Consider the following 24,780-nt stretch of genomic DNA (forward strand, 5'->3'; position numbering starts at 1 on the left):
CCCATCACCTCCTCTTCCAGTTTTTCTTGTCACTCCCCTGCTCCCCTCCGTGCTCTGACTCCTGTGCGGAGCTCAGGGGAAAAAGTACTCACCAGCCCCGTGACCTCACCTCTCTGAACCTGAGTTTCAACAGCTGTAAAATAAGGTAACCTTCCCAGGGAGGACCTCAGTGAGGAAGCCACGAGAAGCCTTGGTGCCTGGCATGCTGTCAGTGCCCTGCTGAAAAAGCACATGCCGCTTTTATGGTGACAGTGATGACATTGGCTACCTAGCCTTCTAAATCCTCCCTCACCTCTTGCCCACCCCCTCCCCCGAACCTCCCTCCTCTCACCCCTCCCACCTATCAAACCGATGTCTCACCCACTCCCTTTCACAGAGGGGGTCCCACTCGGCCAAGCCTACCCAGGGTCTGCTTCCAAACAGGCTCTGTGCCTGGGACTTCTCCTCTTACCCTCATGACAACTGTGAAAGGGACATGGCCTCATCTCCATTTCGTGGCTGAGGAAACTGAGGCTCAGAACTGTGAAGGAGTCTGCACAGAAAGTGAGGAGCTGGGGCTCAAAGCCAGATCTATGTAAGCAGTCACCTCTTTTCCTGATCTGCGGGGGATTCTTCTTGGGCTGTCAGGTGCGGCCATACTCTTCTGGGCCTCTGATGTATAAGGGGGTTTTCCTGCATTTGGAGGAGAGGTGTTAGGTGAAGGGAGAGATGTTGTGCTGGGTCAATGCCCTAGTTCTGCCATATCTGGGGAATGAGAGGCCTGGGGGCCCTGCAGGGCATTCAGCAGGACAAACCGAGGCCAGCCTGGCTCATGAATGAAGACAGAGCCTGGGCAAGGGGGCCTGGGGACAGATGGTGAGGAAGCTACCTAGGCAGGAGTGCTGGTGGGTATTGGAGAGTTCAGAATGCCACAGAGACCCCCAGAGCCAGCGACAGTGGGATGGCTGTGGGGGTGTAAGTGGGGGAGACGCTGGGGGTATCCCACGACCCTTACCTGTGTGCAGGTCCCTTGGGCTGTCTCCCTCCCCCCAGGAGAGGCATCTAGGGGTACCACATACCCGTGGGAGAGGCAGACAATGCCTGGACAGTGAGGAGGTTGCCTATTCGGCCCCCAGCTAGCACCTCCCAGGACCTGCCGAGTGTTCAGGTCACTTTCTCCTTCTCAGAAAGCCTCTGGTTCCCCTAGAGATGCCTCCAGAGTTCCCAGGAACTCCATTTCTCTGCACCCTCTCTGGCTTCAGTCCCTGGAACTCAGGAGACCCAAAATCAGAGCCAGCACTCATCACTGATGCTTCAGACCTTAAACAGCATCCTGCCAATTACCTTCTTTCACTAGGGAGAAGCTGGGCTCTAAGAAGTCAAGGAACTGCTCAAGGTCACACAGTGAGCAGGTTGCAGATAAATGGACTCCAGGCTGGGACTCCCTCCCAAAGGAGCACCTTCCCGGTTCTTGCACACTCCCCTCCAGAAGAGAAAGGGGTCCCCATGTTCCTTTATCCATGGGCCTCTGGGTGCCCAGCTTTGTGCTGGGGACTGATGCTGATGCATGGACCACTGAGCACTTCTGTAGGTGGCTACAGCATCCTTCTGGGCTGGAAGCTGGGGCAATTCCTTTTTGAAGTTTTTCCAGGGTAGCATTTGGAGGCCAGCAAGTCCTTTCCACCTCCATGGAAATTTCCTACAATAGGATTGTTAAAACCTCCCATGGCCTTTCTCCCACCCCACTTTGTTATGAAAAACAACCCCTTGGTGGCCAGGTAGGGGACAGAGCAGCTGTGATCTGAAATGAAACCTGCCGCCTGCAGAGAATTCCCCCTCGAGAGACTCCCAAGTGGATTGTTAATGGGACCCAAGGGATCCTGGTGTGGAATCCAAGAGGTCTCCCAGGAAGGGATTTCCAGCTGCCCTGGGCCAGGAGCCAGGGCTGCCATGGGAGCCCAGGGTTTCCTCCTGCCACTAGTGCTTGGGGTGATGCTGGCAATGTGGGCAGGGCCTTGCTCATCATTGATGCTCAGTAAATGTTGGTTGGTTGTTAAGTAGGTACACAGGTAGGCTGATAGTAAGGAGGGAGGGCGGGGGTAAGTCTGGTCCCATTAGGAGTCATCCGTGCCGCATGGGTGATCTTGCTCAGTCACTTCACTCCCGCACCATCCAGCTTCCTCATCTGTAAAGTAGAGATGAGTACACCTACCAAATGAGGTGTTTTGAAATGAGAACTAATGCAGAACCGGCTCAGTGAACTGCAGCTACTTTGGTCGTCTCCATCATCACACTCGCCAGCAGGAGGAGGTAAAATAGTGAACATGTGAGCTTGGGAGATGGCCCTGAGCCATCTGTGGGAATCCCCTTATGACCAGCGTCACCTTGGCCAAGTGACTTCACCTCTCTGGGCCTCAGTTTCTCCAACCATGAAAAAAGAGCACCTGTCCCAAGAGTTGGTTGTAGGGATTGAATGAAGGTAAATTGGCCTGAAGGAAGCATTGCTGCCCCTCAGTGCTGGTCCCTCCTTCTGAGCAGGAGAGGCAGGGCAGGGGTAGTGGTAGAGCAGGGATGGCAGAGAGAGCCCTTTCCCTGGACAGAGGAGGGAAGAGTGCTTTCATTTAGGCCTTGTTGGAAGAATACAGGCTTTCTCCAGCTCAGTCACAGGACTTAGGGTGGGCTGGGAAGGCAGCTCTGATTGACAAGACCTCAGAGAGACCTGGAGCTGATGGAGCCCTGGGTCTGCATAGCTCAGGGGAGGTGGCTGCCACACTCTGGGGTTCCAGCCTTTGTGCAGCTTGACTCCAGTCCCTGAACTGCCCATTGTCCTTCTCCCCTCACCACCAGCCTGGCCAGAAACAAGCTGCCCACCTGGATGGGGAAAAGTGAGAGGTGAGCTTCTCTTAGACCAGGTGTAGCTGTTGAGTTGACAGGGGCTGAGGGTCACTTGGTGAGAGCAAAGCAGGTGTAACTGGGAGATGCACACTGTGGACCAGTTAAGAGGTCGACTTCTGTGGCTGGCAGAGCTGGATTCTAGTCCTGCTTCCCTAGCTGTGTGGTGTCAGCAAGCTGCCCACATCCCAGAATCCCATCTGTAAAGTGGAGACAACAATGGGGTACAACCCCCAAGCCAGCTATCTGGGTGGGATGACACAGTGTACAGAAGTACTGCACATCTACCACTGACCTGGGCAGTGGGATTCTATGGTAAACAAATAAGGCAGTCTAGGGTAATCAACTTGTCATGGTTGGTCTGCAATATTCCTAGTCTTAGTACTCATGCATGCCAGAAAACCCCTCAGTCTCAGGCAAAGCAGGACAGTTAGTCACCCTCACACAATCCCTGCCTTCATGGAGTTTAAAGTTTAGTGGAGGGAGACAGACAATAAGTATGTATATAGTATGCATGGTTAAAGTATTATTTTTTAAATAATGCAGAGTGAGGTGATAGGGAATGATGAAGCTTGTTATTTTTAATGCGGTGGTCACCTCCCTGTGGAGGTGATACTTAAGTAGGGACCTCAAGAGGTTAGAGAATCAGCCATGTAGCTATCTGGGGAAAGAGCACTGCCAATAAAGGGAACAGCATGGACAAAAGCCATGAGGTGGGAGGAGGCATGTTGTAAGAACAGAAAAAGGGATGGGGTGTGGCAAAGAAGGGTTGGCCAGTTGAATTAATTGGAAGCAAGTAATATAAATGCCAACTCAAGTTTGCTTAAGAAAAAAAAGGTTGTAGGGGTACCTGGGTTAATTGAGCATCCAACTCTTGATTTTGGCTCAGACCAGGATCTCACAGTCGTAGGATGGACTGTGTCGTAGCCCATGTTGGGCTTTGCACAAAGTCTGCTTCAGATATTCATTCTCTCTCTCTCTCTCTCTCTCTCTCTCTCTCTCTCTCTCTCTTTCTCAAATAAATAAATAAAATCTTTTTTTTTAATATACCTTAGCTAACTTAACAGAGAAAAAAAACAGAAAGGATTAGCTTCAGGTATGGTTGTATCTTGGTATCTTGTCTATTTCTCAGCTCAGCCTCCATCTGTGTTATTTTCATTCTCAGGAAGGTTACAGCACCCTTCCCTATCAGTAACTGCAGCAGAAAGAGATGCTCTGTTCTGAGGTCCAGGCATGACAGTTTAGAGTAGACTGAAGTCTAACATGGTTAGAACAGAGGGTATGTGAGGTAAAGAGGAGGGAGAGGAGGCAGAAAGATCAGCAGGGCCAGAGCACCTGGTCTTACAGATCTCAATAAGAACTTTGGACTTATTTCTGAGTGTGCTGAAAGCTGTTGGAAGGTTTTAAACAGGGAATTGCTGTGTGGAGAATAGGTTGTGGGAACAAGGGAGCAGCAGCAAGATCGATGAGGAGGCTGGTAGGATCACCCCGATAGGCACTGATGGTGAAAGTAGAGATGGAGAGAAGAGGATGGAGTTGAGAAGCACTTAGTAGAAAGCCTGGATCAAGCTTGGGGTCTCAGTGGGGGTAGGAGCACTGGTAAGAACTTGGCAGGGCCTCAGCCCCAAAAGAACTGGGGTGTGGGAGAGATCTCTGTGCCAGAGACAATGCAAGAGCCAGTCTCTAGTGTTGGAGCCTCTCCCCAGGTGACACAAGCCCCTAGGCTGAAGGACCAGTTTGAATCGCTCCCAGTTAGAGACCACATGGGTCCAGAACCTGAAGTCTGCAGGTGGGGTCCAGATGGCCCCAGCTGTGAGAAATGGAGGGTTGAGAGGGCAGGAAGCCTACCCAGCAGAGAGCAGGAGACCCATAATTGACCATGAGCCAATTCCTACTCAGCCATGAGCACTGCCTCTTCCTCCATTCCTAGGCCTGGGGCAGGCCGGGATCCCCTGAAAGAAATACCAAGGCCCAGGCTGTGTCCCATAGTTCCTCAGGACCTTTTCTGACCGTCACCTGGTACCTAAGAGCAGCTCAGGGTCTCCCCTGCTCACCAGGGAGATTGGCATGTCATATACAAGGGAATAATTGCCCAGAGCCTTGGCTTTTCAGAGACAATAGACTTGCATTGGGTTACCCACCTTCTGACCCATTAGACTAGACTAAGTCTTGGGCCACTTCTTTTTTTATTTTTATTTTTATTTTTTTTTTATCTTGGGCCACTTCTAGAGTGGGTCTACTTTTAGATATCCAAGCAGATGGGCCATGAGCATTTTTCTGAGGTTCTGTCCTGCCCAGGTTTCAGGTATGGCCAGATGCAGGTGTAGCTGATTTAAGCTTCCTAGGGCATGTACATGGGGCAGTTCTCAAAGATTGCATGCTTCAGAAGGGACTTAGATATCCATGTACCATTCTAGGGATATGTCCATGCCCAGATATGGCAGCTAATGAAGAAAAGGCTGAGGCACAGAGAATCCAGGAGAGTTTAGTTGTATTTGGGAACATGGCTGGGCTCAGGGTCATCTATGGAGCATATGTTTGGAGCTTAGCACTTTCACACACATCATCTCTTCTAATATGACAATCCTTTTTTTTTTTTTTTTTTTTTTTTAATTTTTATTTATTTATGATAGTCACACAGAGATAGAGAGAGAGAGGCAGAGACATAGGCAGAGGGAGAAGCAGGCTCCATGCACCGGGAGCCCGATGTGGGATTCGATCCCGGGTCTCCAGGATCGCGCCCTGGGCCAAAGGCAGGCGCCAAACCGCTGCGCCACCCAGGGATCCCTAATATGACAATCCTATAGGACAGTATTGTTACTCCCACTTTACAGATGAGGAAAGGGGATTAAAAAGGGCCTGCACGGTGTTTGTCATAAAATAAGGCTCCAGGATATCTGCAGTTTTCTCCTTGCCCCCTGGAGATTCTACAGTGAACATTATAGCTTCCCACTTTGGGAAGAACCTTTATAGCAAAGGAAATCAGTCTTTTCACTGCACGAACCGGCCATCCCTCCTTTCCTTCCTTCCTTCTTTTCTTCATTCCCTCCTCAACTATGACCCACTATGTATTATTTTTTTTTCCCACTATGTATTAAACACTGTGTTAGGCATGGGCTCTGCTCTCAGTGATTTAGTGTCAAACATTAATCCAACAGTCACGCAAATAAACATGTGTAAAATACAATCATGGTGTGACAACAGAGACTATAGAATAGGTGAATCAGGGAAGGCCTCCCTGAGGAGGTGCGATTAAGCTGAGAATAGAAAGATGAGTAGGACTTTACTAGGTGATGATGGGAAGGGAATAACATTAGCATTCCATGCAGAGAGAACAGAACAGATGAAGGCCTAGTGGGAAGAGTGAGCAGTGTGGCTATAACAGAGAGTGAGGAGAATGGGGTGTTGGGTGGGGCTGGTGGAGCCTGGGCAGGACACCCAGGGCTTGGAAGATCACATTAGGGAGTTTTGTCTTTATCCTAAGAGGAGTAAGGATCAAGGGAGGTTGTGATACTATTAGAATTGCTCTCCCAAGTGGCAGCAGGGAAGCCAGTAAGGGAGTTACTGCCATCATCCAGGAAAGAGATGAGAAAAACAGGGACAGGGGCTGTGAAGATACTGGGAGATGAGCAATTTTAAGGAATGTAGAAAGAGCAAAATCAACAGGACTTGGATAATGGAGAAGAAAGTGACAGAGGTGACTTCTTTTCTGAGCTGCCCACCTAGAGAGAAGATGAGGCCTTTTAGGTGACAGTAAACCCCAGGGAAAAATGAGATGGGGTGGGGAAACTTAAGGGTTAGATTTCAGACGTGTTACATTTGAAACCCTACCTCACACCATACACAAATCAAATTGAAGTAGAGGAAAACAGAGGGGAAAAGCCTCATGACATTGGATTTGGCATTGATTTCTTAGCTATGAGAAGAAAAACACAGGCAACAATAGAAATAGATAAATTAGATTTCATCAAAACTTTTATATATCAAAGGATACTTACTATCAACAGATAACCCATGGAATGGGAGAAAATACCTGCAAATCATATATCTAATAAGGTACTAACATCCAAAATATATAAAGAACTCCTACAATTCAACAATAACAAAAAAAGATAAACAATCCAACTCGAAAATGGGCAAAGGACTTGAATAGACATTTCTCCAAAGAAGATACACAAATGGCCAATAAGCACATGAAAAGATGCTTAATATAACTAATCATCAAGGGAATGCTAATCAAAACCACAATGAGGGGATCCCTGGGTGGCGCAGCGGTTTAGCGCCTGCCTTTGGCCCAGGGCGCGATCCTGGAGACCTGGGATCGAATCCCACGTCGGGCTCTCGGTGCATGGAGCCTGCTTCTCCCTCTGCCTGTGTCTCTGCCTCTCTCTCTCTCTCTCTCTGTGTGTGACTATCATAAATAAATAAAAATTAAAAAAAAAAACCACAATGAAATTCCACTTCACACCCATTAGGATGACTATTACAGAAAACAAAACAAAATAAAAAACAGTAAATAACAAGTATTGGCAATGATGTGGAGAAATTGGGACCCTTGTAAGCTGTTGGTGGGAATGTAAAATGGTGCAGCTGCTGTGGGAAATTGTGTCGTGGTTCCCCCCAAAAATTAAACGTAGAATTACCGTATGATCCAGCAATTCCACTTCTGGATATATAACTAAAAGAACTCAAAGCAGGGACTCAGATATTTGTATACCCATGTTCATAGCAGCATTATTCCCAATAGCCAAAAGGGGAAAGCAACTCTAGAACCTATCAATAGATTAATGAATAAACAGAATGTGGTCTATACATATAATAAAATATTATTTGGCTTTAAAAAGGAAGGAAATTCTGACACATGTTACAACATGGATGAACCTTGAAGACGTTGTGCTAAGGATGTAATAAGCCAGTCACCAAAAGACACATACCTATTATGGGATATTCCACCTACATGAGGTCCCTAGAGCAGTCAAACTCACACAGACAGACAGTAGGATGGTGGCTGCCAGAAACTGGGGGGAGGGGGAGAGGAAGTTCTTGTTTAACGGGGACAGAGTTTCTGTTTGGGAAGATGGAAAAGTTCTGGAGATAGACGGTGGGGATGGTCACACAAGAGTGTGAATATGCTTCGTGCCACTGGATCATAGATTTAAAAATGGTTAAAATGGTAAGCTTTAGGGTCTATAGATTTAACCACAATAAAAAGAGAAGTAGATGAAAAAATTAAATTGAGACAGCTCACAGATCTGAATGTAAAAGTTACAACTCTAAAGTTTCTAGAAGAAAATAGAGAACATCTTCACCACCTAGAAGTAAGAAATGATTTTTTCAGAGAAAATGTAAAAGACACCTTTCATTTTAAAGAAGAACCTGATGAATTGAACTTGAGATCTATTAAGTATGAGGTGTGGGGACATCCAGGTAGAGAATCCAGGTAGGAAGCTGCTGTCTGTCACTCATGGTCAAGCCTGGGCTAGAGGAACCACGTGTGAGGCTCCCACAATCAGCTGATATGCCAACCACAATCTGTGCCTTTTGGACCCACAATGGGGTCACCTGCCTTATGACCCACCAGACTAGACTAAGGGACTTTGGGCCCCTTCTGGAATGAGTCTAGTTGTGGATGTCAAAGCAGATAAGCCCTGAGCATTTTCCCAACATGCTTGCTCCAAGGAACATCTCACTGGGGTGTGACTTAGACCATCTGTCTACTTCTCTGGCCAAACTTGGGGTGCACGACAATAACAGCTCTCTGCCCAGCTCTGTCACCTTCACTCCTGTCCCCAGGACTAAAGGGGGAGTCAGATGAAATTTAATTTTCTCTCAACTGGAGGCTGATCAGTTACAGCTTTAGGAACTTGCCGTCTGGGAAAAAAAATAGCTTTGCATTTTGCATGGGAGAGCATGGCACTCGAGTTCTTTCTTCTTAGCTGTGCTGTTGTGGAGGGGAATTGGTCACTGAGCCCCTGGACCATAGGAAAGCTGTGATGTGAGAGGCTCGAGTAGTCTTGCTTTACTGAGGGTTTCCAAGCAAGTGGTTCCAGGTTCGAACCTTGCTCTCTCTAAGTATCTCCAGACCTCTGCATGTCCTGGCTGCACCACCTTGGTGTTATTTCTAAGCAGCTTTCACCAGAAAGCAGGGAGTTGGCTTGGTCCTGCTAGACAGTGATGCTTAATCTTTGCAGAACGATGGCATCAGGGACTCCTTGGAGCAGCTGGTGAAAGTCACAGGCTTCCTTTGCAGAAAAATGTAAATCCACACAAACCTCTACAATAGGCTTTTACATGGGCCTCAGCTAAAGGCAGAGTGGTTGGAGCTCCCTGTAATAGCACTGAGGCCACCCAAAGTACTTTCCTGCTTTGCCCTCCTCCCCTGAATGAGATAGAATTGTGCCAGTTTTGCAGGTGGAAAAACTAAGGCTCAGCAGGGTAACCCAAGCTACCTGCCTTCTCCTGAAAGAAGTAACTAGGCCTGTGAGCTTGGAATTCCCAAACTCCCCTTCTTCTCCTGTATAGGAGTCTCCACCCTCAGTTTCTCTGAGTGGGAGAAGGGTTATGAAGCAGTCAGTGGTGGGAGGCCCTTTCCCTCAGAGGGCAGAGCTTTTGTCTGAATCATCTTTGAATACCCAGATACCAACCCAAAGCCCTAGAATCAACCATATGAATGACAAGTAAGAGTATATGCATGGGGCGGGGTGCCTGGGTGGCTCAATTGGTTAAGCATCCAACTCTTGATTTTGGTTCAGGTCATGATCTCAGGGTTGTGAGACTGAGTGCCACATCAGGTTCCATACTGGTCATGGAGCCTGCTTAAGATTATTTTTCTGCCTCTCACTCCCAACTTTCTAAAAAACAAAAGTGTATGCATGGGGCACTGCAGACTGGAGGGGCCTTTGGCATCAGCGGAAGAAAGGCTCTTAGACATTAGCTCTGTCCGTCCTAGCACTGTGATCTGAGCCTCTTGGAGCCTCAGTTTCCCTGTCTGTAAAATGGCACCATGCTCAGTGTTTCAAAGGCATTGTCATATGTCACCTTTCCCAAAGCCTAGGAGTCATGGTAAATAGCCCCATCTCACAGATGAGGAAATTGAGCCCCAGAACAAGTCAGTGACCTACCCAAGGCCACGTGGCCACTAGCAGAGCTGGAATCAGAGTGCAGGTCTGCCTAACTTCAATCTGTGCCCTTGACCAAATGCAGAGTGTCCAACACCTAGTAGGTGCTTAATAGATGGGTAAGTTGTCCCTCCCTGGTCCCCCCAGCCAGAGGGGCTCTCTTCAGAAGCCTCCAGGTGGTGACATAAAGCATAAAGTAATTGAGGAGGATGCAGGAGCTTTGACATGACCCCTTCAGGCCTGGTCCCCGCTCCCCAGTGAGCCCTTTGATTTCCTACACAATGAAGTCTCTTGTCATGAGTGTGGAGCAGGAGTGAGCGTTTTCTCTGCTTTTGTCTTTCTACTTTTTTCTCCTCTTGCTGCAATGGCAGGTGGGAGGCCCAGTAAATGCCCATGTGCCTCCTCCCTCTGTTAACCTCCCTTTCTGAGTCTGTTCAGAGTGGCAGCCCAGACTCAAACTAGAAGTGGTTAAGTCTACATTCTCAGCCCACCCCAGATCTGATGATGCACTTCAGACTGGTGGGTGACATGAGGATAGTCGCTGAGTGCATGAGGTCTCATCATGATCCATGCTGGGCCCAGGACACACAGGTGGACCAGCTGCCTCCCCCAAGGAGCTCCCAGGAAGACAGTGACAGTGTGGTGCATCCAGAAGGCCATAGAACAGAGAGGGGTGCTGCAAATCTGCCCAGGAAGTTAGAGAAAGCTTCGGAAGAGCAAGAGTTGAAAGTAGCCTTTGCCTATAGGTGGGCACTTCGGGCAGGGACAGCTGTCTGGGCAAATGCCTGGAGGTATAGAACCTCACAAAGGTGTTATGATTTATTATGATTGGAAGGAAGGATACAAGAATGGGACCAGAGGATGAGAGAAGTAGGCAGGGCTTGTGTGCGAGGCTCTGGATTTTGAACCCTACCCTGAGAAGAGCAGGAACCCACCTAATCAGGCCTGCCAGTGTGGCTGCATTCTCTCTCTCTACTTGACCTCTAAAATACTGGGGGCTCAACTCTGAGCCACTTCCCTTCCCTTACTTCTCTGTCTCTCTCTCTCTCTCTCTCTCTCTCTCTCCTCTCTCTCGATGATCTCACTCTATCCTATGGCTTTAAATACCATCCTTAAGCTGCTGATTCCCATATTTATATCTTTAGCCAGAGCTTCTCTTCTGCACCTCCAACTCGTCATCCAACTGGCCACTTGGCATCTCTACTTGGATTTCTCACAAGCATCTCAAAGTTAACAAGTCCAAAACAGGATTCTTGATCATGTCCACCCACCCCCAAAACCCGCTCCCTCCCCGACTTCCCATCCCAGGAAGTGGCACCACCATCATCCACCCTCCTGCTAAAGGCACAGCCTTAATCATCCATGCCTTCTTCCCCAACCTCGACCCCCAGCTCACCCTCTTGGTTCTACTTCCTAACTCCTACCCGCCCATACCTCCTCAACATGACTGTCACCCTGTCCCCATTCCCCTGAGTGACATAGTAGCTGCCTTTCTCGCACTCTCCCCCTAGCTCCCTGACAGTCCATTCTCCAGTGGGTGATGGATCTTTAAAGAAACAAACAAACAACTCTGTGCTAGTCTGCTCCCTAAAGTTCTTCAGAGATATACCTCTGCACCTGGAGTCAAATCCAAGTTCCTCCCTGTGGCTTTGGAGCCTTGCACAGTCTGGCCATTGCCTACCTCTGAGCTCACCTCTGCTTGCTGCCCCTCACTGCCCCGACTTACAAGCCTCAGCCATACTGGCCCTCTTTATATCATTAAAAGTGCACTCTCTGAGCCTTTGCCCATGCTGTTCCTTTTGCCTGACACACACTGGCCCCAGCCCTCTGCATATCCACCTGGCAAAACAGGTCCCCAGGCAGCTGGTCATAGTGCCTTATTCTCTTCCTAGCACTTTGCACAGTCCGTCTTTCCCAGCGAAGCAAACACAGTGGGGCCGGGCACACAGTAAGTTCTCGCTAAATAGCTGTGAAGCAAACAGCAAAAGGGGCCCTAGGAACAGGAAATGAGGGGAGGGAGAATGAGACCCGACAGGCCTACAGAAGGGCACAGAGAAGACGGGCACTAGCACCAGGCAGGATGTTTGGATTTCCTTTGAGAGGCATTGAGGAGCCACAGAGAGTTCTAAGAGTCAGAGAAGTAGAAGCCATCGTGAGAGCTGGGGAGGCCGTATGTCTGGTGGTTACCAGATTGGGTTCTGGAATCAGACTGCCTTAGGTCAGGTCTTGCTTCAATAGCTCCCCAGTGAGACCTTGGGCAAACCACTTAGCTTATCTGAGTCTTGGTGTCCTCCTTTGTAAAATAGGGCCAGCTAACAAAGCCCACACATAGGGGCACTGAGATGATAGAGGAGACAGTGCATGGAGAGTTCTCAGGACCTTGTATGTGCTCAATAAACATTGGCCGATACTGCTACTTCAGGGTTGCTGGTATTACTTATTCAGACCGTGAGTGGCAGACATGACATGTGGTGCCAGGAAAGCAGCCCTCCTGGTCCTGAAGCTCACAGTCTGATGGGGGAGGTGGGCACACAGCTCTGCCTGTGCTCCCTAGGACAAGTACTGAAACTGGAGGTCGAAGCCACGCCCTGTGCAAGCAGAGAATTAAATTTGGGAGAGTCAGGGAAGGCCTCTTAGAAGAAGTGACATTGGATTTGGGGGAGACAGTTTCCTTGAGAGAATATTTTGAGTCAGCAGCCACTGGCCCAGGAACAAGGGAGGAGGGAGGTATGCTGGTTGCTCAGCTCCCAAAATAACCGGGATCTGAGGGCGGACAGCCCAGCAAGCCCTAAGAGCCCCCACTGTGCCTTTCCTGGCCTGGTTCCTGTGACCTTGGAGCAGTCCTTGCCCTGCCCTGTGCCCCCAGGTGGCCAGACAGACTGAAGGTAGGATGCCCAGGCCAGAACTCCAGCTCTGGCCAAGGGGGCTGGGCAGCCAGCGCAGGCACCCGGCATAGCCCCTTCTCTCTTCCTTCTCACAGGCCACTGAGCTACACTGTGACCCAGTCAGGTTTGCATTTTGGCTTCTAGACCAGTGGCTTGACCTCCAGAGCCAAAGAGAACATGCTCCAGATCTCTGTCTCTCCCCCCTCTTCCTCTGCCTCTGTGTCTGGGCTCCTATTCTGCATGTTTCCTCCAGCTCCCCTGGCTCTTGTTCCTCTATGCCTCTCCTTCATTCCTTCTCTCTCCCTCTCTCCATACCTCTCTTCCCTCTTCTCTCTCTCCCTCCTCCACCTCCTTTCTTCCTCTTCTCCCTCCCACCCCTGGCTCTCAAGTTCCCTCTGTCTTACAGCTTCTCTTTCTCCCCCTTTCTTTTTCCCTCCCCTCCTCTCCCTCCAGTGGGAGGAACCCCAGAACAGCCTCTCTCCACCCCTGTAAGACCAGAGCCCAGGCTCTAGCACCACCACCACCACTACCACCACCACCCAACACATTCCTACTGGCCCAGCCTGGCCCAGAACACAGGGATGAGGGCAGGATTGGCCAGAGGGGTGGATGGATGATGAGAATCATGCAGATTGTGTGAGATAGAGGGAAAGGTCCTGTCCTTCTGCCTCTACCCCACTTCACCCCCACCTTCCCTCACCCCTGTGTCACAGCTGGGGGCCAGGAGGAAGTCCCTGAACATTTGCCTTCTCTCCCTGTGGCTGCTGGGCTTCCCAGGCGGTCAGACAGCAGGTCGGGTCATTGGGCCCATTCAGCAGAATTATAAATAGCAGCTTGTGCCCGGCCTGGCCCACAGAGCAATCACGGCCGCCGCAGGGCACCCCAGGCCCCCTGTCCTCCACTCCTCCAGCCATACCTCTGAGACAAGGCCTGCCCCTCCCCTGTGCTGCCATCGGGTCCCCAGGTCAGTATCTCATGTGCTGTCGCCATGGTAACCTGCATGTCCCCAGCAGGCTCAGGTTGCGGGAGGTGGAAGTGTGGACAACCGAGGAAGAGGTCCAGTGGCCTGGAATCAAAGGTCACTGCTCTATGCTGGGGCTTGCTAGTTCTCTTGGGGGCTGGGGAGTGGGTTCCTGTCCCCTAGAAATCTCACCCTATTGAGGGACATGGGGCAGAGATGTCTGCCCCTGGGAGGTCTGACAGAGGGGTACTGCCCCAGGCCTCTGCTAGTGAACTAGACAGAACGGGTCAGCCCAGGACTTAATGCCAGAGAGATGTGGGTTCGAATCCCACAACCCCACCTAACTGCTTAGGTCACCTAGGGACCACCACTTAACCCTCTGAGTTCAGCATCCTCTGGGTTGAGACAAGAAGAGTAATACTCCCGTTGCTGAAGAGATCAAAGACTACCAGCTCTAAGGCAGGTTTTGGTCCTCACCTTAGACCCTTTTGGTTCCTTGGGCCACTACAGGGCCAAGGTGGGTCTTATGGATTTCAGAGTCACACTGACCTGGGTTCCTCTCCAGCCTCTGCCATTCACCGTCAGAAGATCTGATGTAGGTTGCACAGTCTCCGTGAGCCTCAGTTTCCCCATCTATAAAATGGGTGTGAAGTCAGCATCTACAGCTCACTGTGTTGTTTTGAGGATGAGTTAGGCTTTGGTGGGAGGAGCCGTTGGCACAGTGCTAGGCACAAAGCCAATGCCCTGTATGTGACAGCTATACTTGCCATCATTTTCTGAACAGCTACTTCTATTCCAACCTTCCCAGCACAGATGCCTCTGCTCCTTCACTAATGCTGGTCATATCAGGCAACTCCCCTTCCCTCCCAGGTCCATCTGCCCATCTGCAAAATGACAGCAGGACCACTCAGGCCCTGCCCATGTTTGAAATGGGTGTATCTTGAGCAGCCCCACTGGGCTGGGCTGTATCTATTATTATTTACTGAAGCCCTCACCCGGGCCCTCAATGCCCGAAACTTGAGCCGCATAGTTGCCTGGCAACCAAGGTGCCAGCTCAGGAGGCTTGGGTGTCAGAGTGTCCAGCTGCAGCCCCCTCCCCGAAGGCTGGAGGCCCATCACTGGGCAGCCAGGGAGTGGGAGGGCTCTGGGCAGGGGCCCTGGCCTGGACCAGCCCAGAAAGGACTTTTCTTCCCCTCCTACCTGCCCAGATCCAGCCTGTCTCTGAGCCCACTCTCTCAGAGTAAAGGGGGCCATTGGCCTGGGATATTTTTATAGGTGGGGCACGTGGTCAGGCCCAGAGACAGAGAAATCGGAGCCTCCTCGCACTGTTAACTGATAACGGCAGCTGTCACTGTCACCCACTTCCTGGAAGCCTACTGCCCAAGTTTGCCCAAAAGCATGGAGAATTCTCTGACCCTCTTCTAGCACTGTCTTTTTTTTCTTTTTAAAGATTTTATTTATTTATTCATGAGCGACAGAGAGAGAGAGAGAGAGAGAGAGAGAGGCAGAGACACAGGCAGAGGGAGAAGCAGGCTCCCTGCAGGGAGCCCAACATGGGACTCGATCCCAGGTCTCCAGGATCACACCCTGGGCTGAAGGCAGGGGCTAAACCAATGAGCCACCCAGGGATCCCCCTTAGCACTGTCTTTAGGAAGCCTAATGCCACCTCCTAGAGCTCGTGTTTTCGTTTACTCACCCAGCAAGTATTTTACTGAGTATTTGTCCCAGCCCTACTGTGTCCTGTTTGAATGACCTCAGGCAACCTCACCTCTCTGCCTCAGTTTTCTTTTCTGCAAAATGGGGATAACAAGAATACCTGCCTCATAGAGTGGTGGTGTGGTTCCAGTGAGATGACATATACAAATGTGCCAATGCTTAGCACAGAGCTTGGCACATAGAAAATGCTCTGTAAATATTAGCTTATCTTGATTGCTTTTATTAAATCGTTATAAAGCATAGGCACTATACCACATAGGGAGGGAACGAGGCAAAGCTTTTTGAGAACAGGGCTGGGTCTGGTTCCCCTCCATCCACATTGTATCTCACAGGACCTGGCATGTAGCAGATCCTCAGCAAAAGTTTGCCAAATGAGGGGAGATGAGAAATGAACTCTTTCCCTTAGAATCCATTGCTGCTAGGGAAACTGAGAGCTGAGACATGGACTTTAAACATCTTTTACAATTCCAGGTATTTCTTAGGATCTATTGTGGCTGTTTCACCCACAAAGTTACCAAAATGAATTTGGAATCTTTATACCTGCCCCATGTTTGAGGTGGGGCTGGGGTAGGTCGGCATAGGGGGAATCGCAGTAGACTTAAATAGTGGGGCAGACAACTGGTGGTGGGGTGGGGATTCAGCATTTATAGGAACCTGAGAGTCAGCACCTCCTTGCATTGTGCACTGTAAGTGCCCCACCTGCCTCACCATAGCCTCAGTCTCCTTATCTTTAAAAAGGGCACCCTGGGGCACCTGGGTGGCTTAGTCAGTTAAGCATCTGACTCTTAATTTCAGCTCAGGTCATGATTTCAGCGTTGTGAGATTGAGCCCCATGTCAGACTCTGCACTCAGCAGGGAGTCTAACCGAGATTCTCTCTCCCTCTGCCCCTCCCCCCATTCCCTCCCTAAAATAATAAATAAAATTAAATGGGCACCCTGTTCCCTCTGCCCCAGGGCCATAGGTGAGACAAAAAGGACCACACTATGAATAACACCTTCTAATAACAATCTTTAGTTACAACAGGATAGCCACCATACCCATAGGAAAGAGCTGTGCTGATGGCCCTGCCTCCATGAGCCTACCCCTCATCAGCAAAACTATGTTGGGTGGCCGCCAGCCTGCTGGCCTGGGGGCCATTTCTAGCAGCAGGTGATGCGGCCAGGCTTTTAGCTCCAGGATTTCACTCTTGACTTCTTCCAAACACAGGAAGGGGTTGCCATCTGCTTCCCACCCCTCATACCCAGCCTGCCAGGTCAGCTAAAGCCCCCGCCTCGCACCTGTCAGCAGTGTAGGGGAGAAGAATCCCACTGGGGATTTCCTTAGTGGATGCTAAAGATGGGAAAATCCTGGGAATCTCCTCCCAGCCCCCAGCCTGCTTCAAGCCTAGCACTATTCCTCCACCTTGGATAGGAGAACCCCAGTGGCTTTCTCGGTCCTCCAGAACACTATATTTCACTCCTCTGGTGCCCCAACCACAGGGCAGCTCTATATGCTGGTCTGGGTCTGGAAATTTGTTGAGTGCCAACATAAGAGCGCAGCCTTGGGACTCTGACCTTGTTGTGACCTTGGCCAGTCACCCCACCTTGCAAAACTCAGTTTCCACATCTGTAAAATGAAGAAAATCAGAACATCTATCTCAGAGGCTATTAGGGGTATGAGCAAGATGATGGGTGGAAAATCTGAAGGTAAGGAGTGACACTTGGTAGTAATAAAATCTCTTGCTCTTTTTTTAAAAAATATTTTATTTATTTATTTGACAGAGAGAGAGAGCACGCACAAGTAGGAGGAGCAGCAGAAGGAGCTGCAGAGGGGGAGAGAGAAGCAGGGAGTCCAAAGTGGGGCTGGAATCATGACCTGAGCCAAAGGCAGATGCTTAACCAACTAAGCCACCCAGGTGCTCCAAAACTTAGCTGCTCTTATGATTATTTTTATTACTGTTCCTGCTACTCACTTGCAGTTAGTGCTGTGGCCATATCCCTGCTGGAAATGTCATCTCTTTTCCTAGTTCAGTGACAGCTTCCATCCTCCCTGAAGGGCAGTGCTAAGTATGCAGTAGGTACTCAGTGCAAGCTCTCTGTCTTTATATTCAAACGCAAGCATCTGTTGAAGTAGATAAGTCCATGACTCATCCATGACTTATTCTCTCTCAGTTCCTGAGGTCAAGCTCTGGGTTCCTAGAACCATTCAACAAGCTTCTGTTGAGGCACCAACTGTATTTATCAGATACACTGAGGACTCCCCTGTCCTCTAGGCATGAAGAGTCAAGCCTCATGGAGGGATCAGTTGACTGTCTAGAGAGTGATGCCAGCATAGGATTCACTGAGAAGAAGGAACCCTCTGAGCTAGGCCCTGCAGGGTGAACAGGGGCCTACCAGGCAGAGAAGCAAGAAGGGAGGGGACAGCTCATGCTAAACCATTCTAAGAGTGGTCCACAAGGCAGCTCTGAGTTGCTTTTTTATTATTAAAACAAGAAATATCCCCCCCCCCCCCATAGATGTCTCACTGCTCAGAAGGTGACTTGGGCTGATCCAAAGGCAAACCCATGCCCATCAGAGTTGGGGATATTAGGAGCCAGAGAGACCTTCTTCCCTGGGCCTGATCCAGTGTCCAAGACTTATCACATATCAGCATGTGAGGGTCCCTTAGAAGCCATCTAGTCTGACCTCCTTATTTTATAGATGGAGAAACCAAGACCCAAGGGAAGACTGTTGAGCAGAGGCAGCTAATGGCAGACCTCCTAGGCAGACTTACCCAAGATTTATCCACCTATAGCCACAGGTGATCAGCCCTGGAGTTACAGGTTCTTGCAGGATACTGAGCCCAGATTGCCTTTTGGAGATACCATTCTCTGTAGGATCCACCACAGGGTCTTTGAACCTTAGTTTCCTACTTGGGAAATGGAAATAATCACTGGGCTCTTTGTGAACCTCGAACTGCAAACCATTTTATGAATACTCTTATAAAATGCCATTTTATCATCACCATCATTTTGTTCAGGGTGAACCCTAATGGCAGAGCTCCCTAAGAGTTGTGTCATGGTTTGTGGGTTCAGAGTTTCAGAGCTACCCTATAGAGACCCCCAGAGACAGTGACAAGGAATTTGTTACAGGTTGGCTTTCTCTTCTGTTCTGGAGCCTCTTTGGGTACCCTCTCTAGCTACCCACCCACCTCCCAAACTGGACAACTAAAATATTCTCAAGAAAGTAATAAAACTCTTTTCCATGACCCATGGCTTCACCAAACCCCAATACACACACACACATGGTCTAGTCTTATTTCTGATACACACACACTTTTTGCACACCTCAACAAATCCCCTCCTGTGATAGGCTCAAGCAGGCTTACACACATTCCATATACAACCACACACATACTCCACCATGCTCAGACACATACAGACACACATCTGTACATGCATGCCTGATTACACAGCCATGCATACATACACACATACATCTATACACTCGTGATCATGAACTTCCAGTAAAGAAGAGGGAGCAGGGTTATTCTACGTGAGTCAGAAAATATGTTTTAACTATAAACCTAAAAATAGTTGGCAAGAAGAAAATTTAACTATAAACCTAAAAATAGTTGGCAAGAAGAAAATTTCAGGTCAACCTAAAGAGCTCTATAACCACCAGCATTGGCACAGATTATCATGGAATGAGGGAGTGGGCTCCCTGTCAAGAGAGGCATGCAAGCATAGGCAGGACTTGACACAGGTATTATGAAGGGCCTTGGGCATCAGGAATTTTGACCTCTGAATCCCTTCTGGTCTCTGGATTCAAGTAAGCTCTGGGAATGAGAGCCTTTCTTGTTTTTCTGTTAAGCTTTGCAAATAATGGTGTCTGTTTGGTGGTGTCTGCTCTGAGGATGATCTGCCTGGGGTGGTAGTACAAGGCATGGTGGTCAGAGACTAGCTCCCTGTATCCCTAATGTCATGGGGTACCAGCCACTAGAGATGTTCACACCAGAGCCCCCCAAACCTGGCACCCTTTCATGCCAGGTCTGACCCTAGAGAGAGAGAAGGGTGGTGGTTCTGGCCTTGTCAGTCACTTGTAACAAGGAGTACAGGGTAGCAGAAGCCCTCATTTGGGCATTGCAATGCAGGGGTATCATATCAGGGCCTGAAATATCTAAAGAGGTAGGGAGTGAGTAAGGTGGACTGGAGAAAAACCCCTTGACATGCAATTGTATAAGACTTGAACCTAGCTTCTGACTGCATCTGAAACCCAAACCCAACTCCCATGGATTACACCCCACACAGAGGCCTCAGAGACTATATGACATGAGGCCTAGAATCTACGCCTGGATCAGTCCTCTGGGATCCCCCTCCTTTTTAGGAAGATCCCCAGAGCCATTGGGAACCCCAGGAGAGAAAGAAAAAGCAGAAGTGGCTGGAGAAGGACCTTTGGAAAGCAGAATAAGGTGATAAAAAGGCTGGGCCACCCTGGAGGAGAGGGAAACAGGCAGAACATGGCCCCCAGCCCCTGTAAGTCACCCCATCACCAGACCTGGAAAGAGGAGAGCAGATGACAAGCCCAGTAAAGCAGAGGGAGCAGAGGCTTTGCAGGCCATTGTGGAGGCCTGTTGGATGTGGATACCTTCAGGGTCCAAGATTGGGGTCTCCTGGGGCCTCTTGGGGCCTTGGAAGCACTTTGGCTTTTGAGCTCTTTAACTTTCTGATAGGACGTCAACCTTCTTAAGAAGCTAGAAGGGATGAGCCTTCTCTTGCTCAGGCAAGAGAAGGCTCAGGGCAAAAAAATGGGGAGGCTTCAGAGTGTCTTTTAGGCCTCCCAGGCCAGGTCTCAGGATTGGAGAAGTGACTGGCACTCAGGGAAAATCCTGCCCAAGGATGAAAGTGAAACTTATCCCTGGAGGATCCTCTAAATCAGAGGGATGGTTCAGTAGGGTGAGGCCATAGACCTGAGCCCAAATCTGCCAGCACCTGTTCTGTGGCCTTGGGCATTACCTTTCACCGTAGCACCTTGGTTTCCCCATGTGGAAATCATTCTCACTCTAGTTGATTGTGTGTCTCCCCCTGGCCAGGCTCTGGGCTGAGCCCTGTGCCCTGCCTGAACTCACATTATCTTCCCAACAACCCTGTAAGTGAGGCTGATTATCATTTCCATTTTAGAGATGCAGCAACTGAGGCCAGAGAGCTGCCTTGGTTTACCCAGTCATTCCATGATGGCAGAGTGAGGGTTCTAACACAGATGTCTCTGACTCTAAGCTCCAGAGGGATTCTGACCCTACTAAGTAGGAGTCAAATGAAAAGTGGCTTAAGAATCCATAGAAGGAAGGAGATTTGGGGGACAGGAGGAAATTCACAAGAGGAGATGACTCTAGGGTTTGTGGATCTAGGGACCCAAACATGAGGTAGAATGCAACAGGCAAGGAAGAGAGAACATTCCAGGTAGGGATCCCAGCCATGCAACATGTGCAGGTAGGGCTGCTGCAGAAGCTGCGATAACGGGGATAAAGGGAAGCCAAGCTATACACACCTGCCATGGCTTTTCTTACTTTCATTTCAGGGCTCGGAGCATCAGCAGTAGGCCTGTGGCTCTGCGCAGCTTCAGTGAGGCTGGGGTCCCCTGGGCCTGTGTCCCCTGGGAGGCTGCATTTGCATCTGTCCCCGTGCAGATGGTTGGTGAGTGCAGCTAGCAGCCCCCACCCCCACCCGCACCCCCTTCTGTCACTGGGACTAGGCTGCTCGGGGAGCGTGGTGCAGCATTATTTTTAGAAGTGGCACCATCTGTTCAAGGTGCCGGGCGGATTCTGTTCATCTCTGCAGTGGCCAGGACAGCCATGCCAAGTCAGGGGAAGAGCTGCAGAGCTGGCTGGCTGGGATGGTCACTAATCCGTATGCTAGCCTAAGAGATTCTTCAGGCCCTTGGAATGTAGGATTCTGGGAGCTGTGGTCTGGGGCTGCCAGTGGGGTGACTCTGGAGCCAGAGCAGCCAACACAAAGGACAAGTTCAGCATAGAGGGGTGTCTAATGCGCCCATGCACCCCACATGGTCCCCAGGCCTACCTCCTGGAAGATTCTGAATGCCCTACCCTTGACCTTCTCCCTGGCCTCTAGCTCTGTGTGGAGAATGGCCAGACTGTAAGGATCCTCTGTGTAGCACTGGTGTGTCAGAGAACACAGCCTTGACCAATGTAATCCAGAAGCACTGGGACTTCTCCTCACTGGAACTCAAACACTTCAGTGTGTCCCACTGCCTGAGATAATCCCCTACCCAGAGCTTCTGAGTCATTGCAGGAAGGAGTTAGGCTATTGATTGTGAACAGGGATTCTGACAGCAGACTGCCTGAGTTTAGATCAACAGTTATGACCCTGGGCAACCTCCTTAACTTGGCATAGCCTTTGTTTGCTCATCTGTAAAATGGGATGCTAGCAGCAGCTACTTCATAGGATTTAGCTGCAAATATACCAATATGATGCCTGTAAGGCTGTGGCATACTGTGGAGATGCATTCAGCACCAGCTCTCACTACCATCTGGCTGACCAGTTTCCACTTTTCAAATGCAGCCTACACTCTAAGATTCATTGTCCCCAGTGTCTTTCCATAGTCAGATTGATTTCTCAGTAATAGAGCCAGCCTTGGTGGAGGTTGGTCCTGTGCTGGAGGCTGGGGAGGCCCTGTTCTCAGAGAGTCATGGTCTAGCAAGGGAGGCAAGCTGGCAAAACACACCCCAAGACTGAGGATAGAGAATACAAAGTCAAGGAATGAATTGCTCGTGATGGGCAGGCTTTGGGAAAGGGTCTGAAATTTGAAGCAGAAGATTAATAGAGAACTTCACAAAGAAATTGGTATATGGGGCTGCGCCCTGAAGAGGAAAGTTTGGATTAATGGAAAGGCAGGTGCAGACAATCCAGGGTAAAGAGAACAGTGAATGCAAAGGGTGGGAGGCAGGAACATGCATTAGTTGTTCAGAAAATGCAAAGAGTCGCCTTAGACCAGAGGCCAGGCTGGCTCCAAGCCAATCAGGCAGGATCCCGGATGCCATGGTCATGAATATGTTTTTTTAAATAGGTACCAGGAGGGGTGCCTGGGTGGCTCAGTCATTTGAGCATCTGACTCTTGATTTTGGCTCGGGTCACAATCTTAGGGTTGTGAAATCAAGCCCTGTATAGGGCTCCACACTCAGCAAGGAGTCTGCTTCTCAATCTTCTCTCCTTCCCTCTGCTGTTCATTCTCTCTCTCTCTCTCTCTCTCTCTCTCTCTCTCTCTTTCTCAAACAAATAAATCTTTTTTAAAAAATAGGTATCAGGACCCAGCAATGGTTTTTAATCCAGAGAGTGGTGTGCTCAAATCCAAGAGGCAACATCTCATGGTAGTTTTAGAGACAGGCAAGTCCTAAAGTATGCCTAGTTCTGCCAATCCTTAGCTATGTGACCTTGGGAATGATGTTATTTCAACTCTCAAGCTTTGGTTTCCCATATGTAAAATAGGCATAATAATGCTACTTCTGGGGTTACTGTGGGATATATACATTAAGAGCCAGTTCAGCTCCTGACATTTGGAAACCACTCAGTAAATAAGAGTCACCACCAGCATCATTTGGGGGAGAGTAAAGTCCAGTTGGGAGGCTGCGGATGAGGACCTTGAACTAGTGTCAGGAACTGTGGTGGCAAGGAAGAGAACGGAGCCCAAGCCCTTACCCCACTGCTCCCTAGGTCTGGGCACCTGATTGGTCAAGAGTCAAGGGTGACTCTGATAGTCAACTCTGGGACCCAAGAGGGTGCTTTAGATGTCATAAGTGGCTCAGGGGTCACATAAGGAAGAGAACATTAGGAGAATCTGAATACCTGAAGGATCTTCAGAAGAGCCATTTGGCAGTCAAAGAAGATTAGTGCTAGAGCTTGGGAGAAAGGGCAAGGTAGAAATGTAGGTTTGGGAACCACTTATGTTAGGATGAAAGTTGATACCAGGTGGATAGCATTGCCCAGGGAGAGTGGATCATTAAGAGCATCAAGAGCAGGACCACAAGAAAAGGCTCCAGTCCAAAGTTGGCCCAAAACAGAAGTCATGCAGACCCCCTGGACAGAATTGGTTGCAGAAACCATAGGAGAATGGGAAGAAAGGGTGAGGGCCATGAACAAGGCAAAGTTTGAAGACTAAAGGGGGCACTGGAGTTGACTAGTAGGAGTTGTCTCCAGAAGCCACCTAGCTGGAAGTGGCATTTGGAAAGGCAGAGAGAGACAAGAGGTGATTTTGAGGCAGGAGCTGGGCCACAAGAATAGGGCAGCATTCTAGAACCCAGAACTGGGAGAGGGTTGGCTATAAGAGCAAGAGAGCTAAAAAAAAATGGGCTGGAATGAGAACCCCAAAATGCTAGGGCAGTGTGACTCCACCACCAGCCTGATTCATCTTTGCAGGCTTAGGGCTATGAATCTGTGCTTCAAGTAGCTCTCAAGTGATGCCAACACAGGTGGCCCTAAGGGAATCACACTTGGAGCCGCCCTGTTCTGGGGTCCCCAAGCTCCACCCAGAGAAAGTTGTATCAGAAAAGAGAGAAGACCTTGGCCACAGGGGAGGCAGCTCCTTCTCTCAACTACTCCTCTAGCTTCCTGGCCTTTTGATTCACCTCCTTCAGTTTTGAGGCAAAGTCAGTGGCCTGAGATCTCTAGCTTTTCACCAAGAAGACTCCAAGGGAGATAACCTGGGCTGAGGCAAGGAAGGCAGTGAGTGCACAGTCACCAAACTGGAGCAGCTCTGCTTCAGCCTATAAGACTGGCCACAATAGTGAGACATAGAATCTAAAAAATACCCCCACACATACACCCACACATACACCAGTCCCTGCCAGTGCCTGCATCATTCTGACTCCCCTCATCCTTTGAATCCAGGAGCCCTTCTTTCTGCTTTTTTCACCCCTCTCCATTAGTTCTGTTTCCTGGCCTCTGCATTCTCAGTCCACATAGAATGACTTTCCTAGCTTTAGCTTCCTTATTCTCTGATCTGGACCCCAAAGGACTCACACAACTATTCAGAAGTAATCTCCCAACTTAAGCTCATCCCCTGGCAGGTCTGTGGGTGAATACCACACCCTGCAGAAGAAAAAATTTAACAAAGTCAGATAGAGATGCCACCACTTAAATATGGTCCCAGCAGGAACCAGAGGCAGAAGACCAGGTGTAATGCAAAAGAATGGATCACTAATGATGAGATTTCTGGCATCAGTGACAGATGGCACTGATAAGCCAAGGTGGGTCTTCTG

The 24,780-nt window shown here is 49.5% G+C and overlaps 1 protein-coding gene across 10 annotated transcripts in view; it reads left to right on the plus strand.

Annotated features, from left to right (window-relative positions):
• Positions 1–24,780, plus strand: part of ATP2B2 (ATPase plasma membrane Ca2+ transporting 2) — a 373,765-nt gene that overhangs the window by 215,419 nt on the left and 133,566 nt on the right. For 2 of the 10 annotated variants that reach the window (XM_038565641.1, XM_038565643.1), the window contains one exon: positions 21,087–21,202. The exons of the other annotated variants lie outside the window; for them this stretch is intronic. The gene's annotated coding sequence lies outside the window, so the exon portion shown is untranslated. The remainder of the gene's footprint in view (positions 1–21,086; positions 21,203–24,780) is intronic. 10 annotated transcript variants of the gene reach the window in all.

Source organism: Canis lupus, chromosome 20, assembly GCF_011100685.1.
Source record: "Canis lupus familiaris isolate Mischka breed German Shepherd chromosome 20, alternate assembly UU_Cfam_GSD_1.0, whole genome shotgun sequence".
Taxonomy (NCBI): Eukaryota; Metazoa; Chordata; class Mammalia; order Carnivora; family Canidae; genus Canis; species Canis lupus.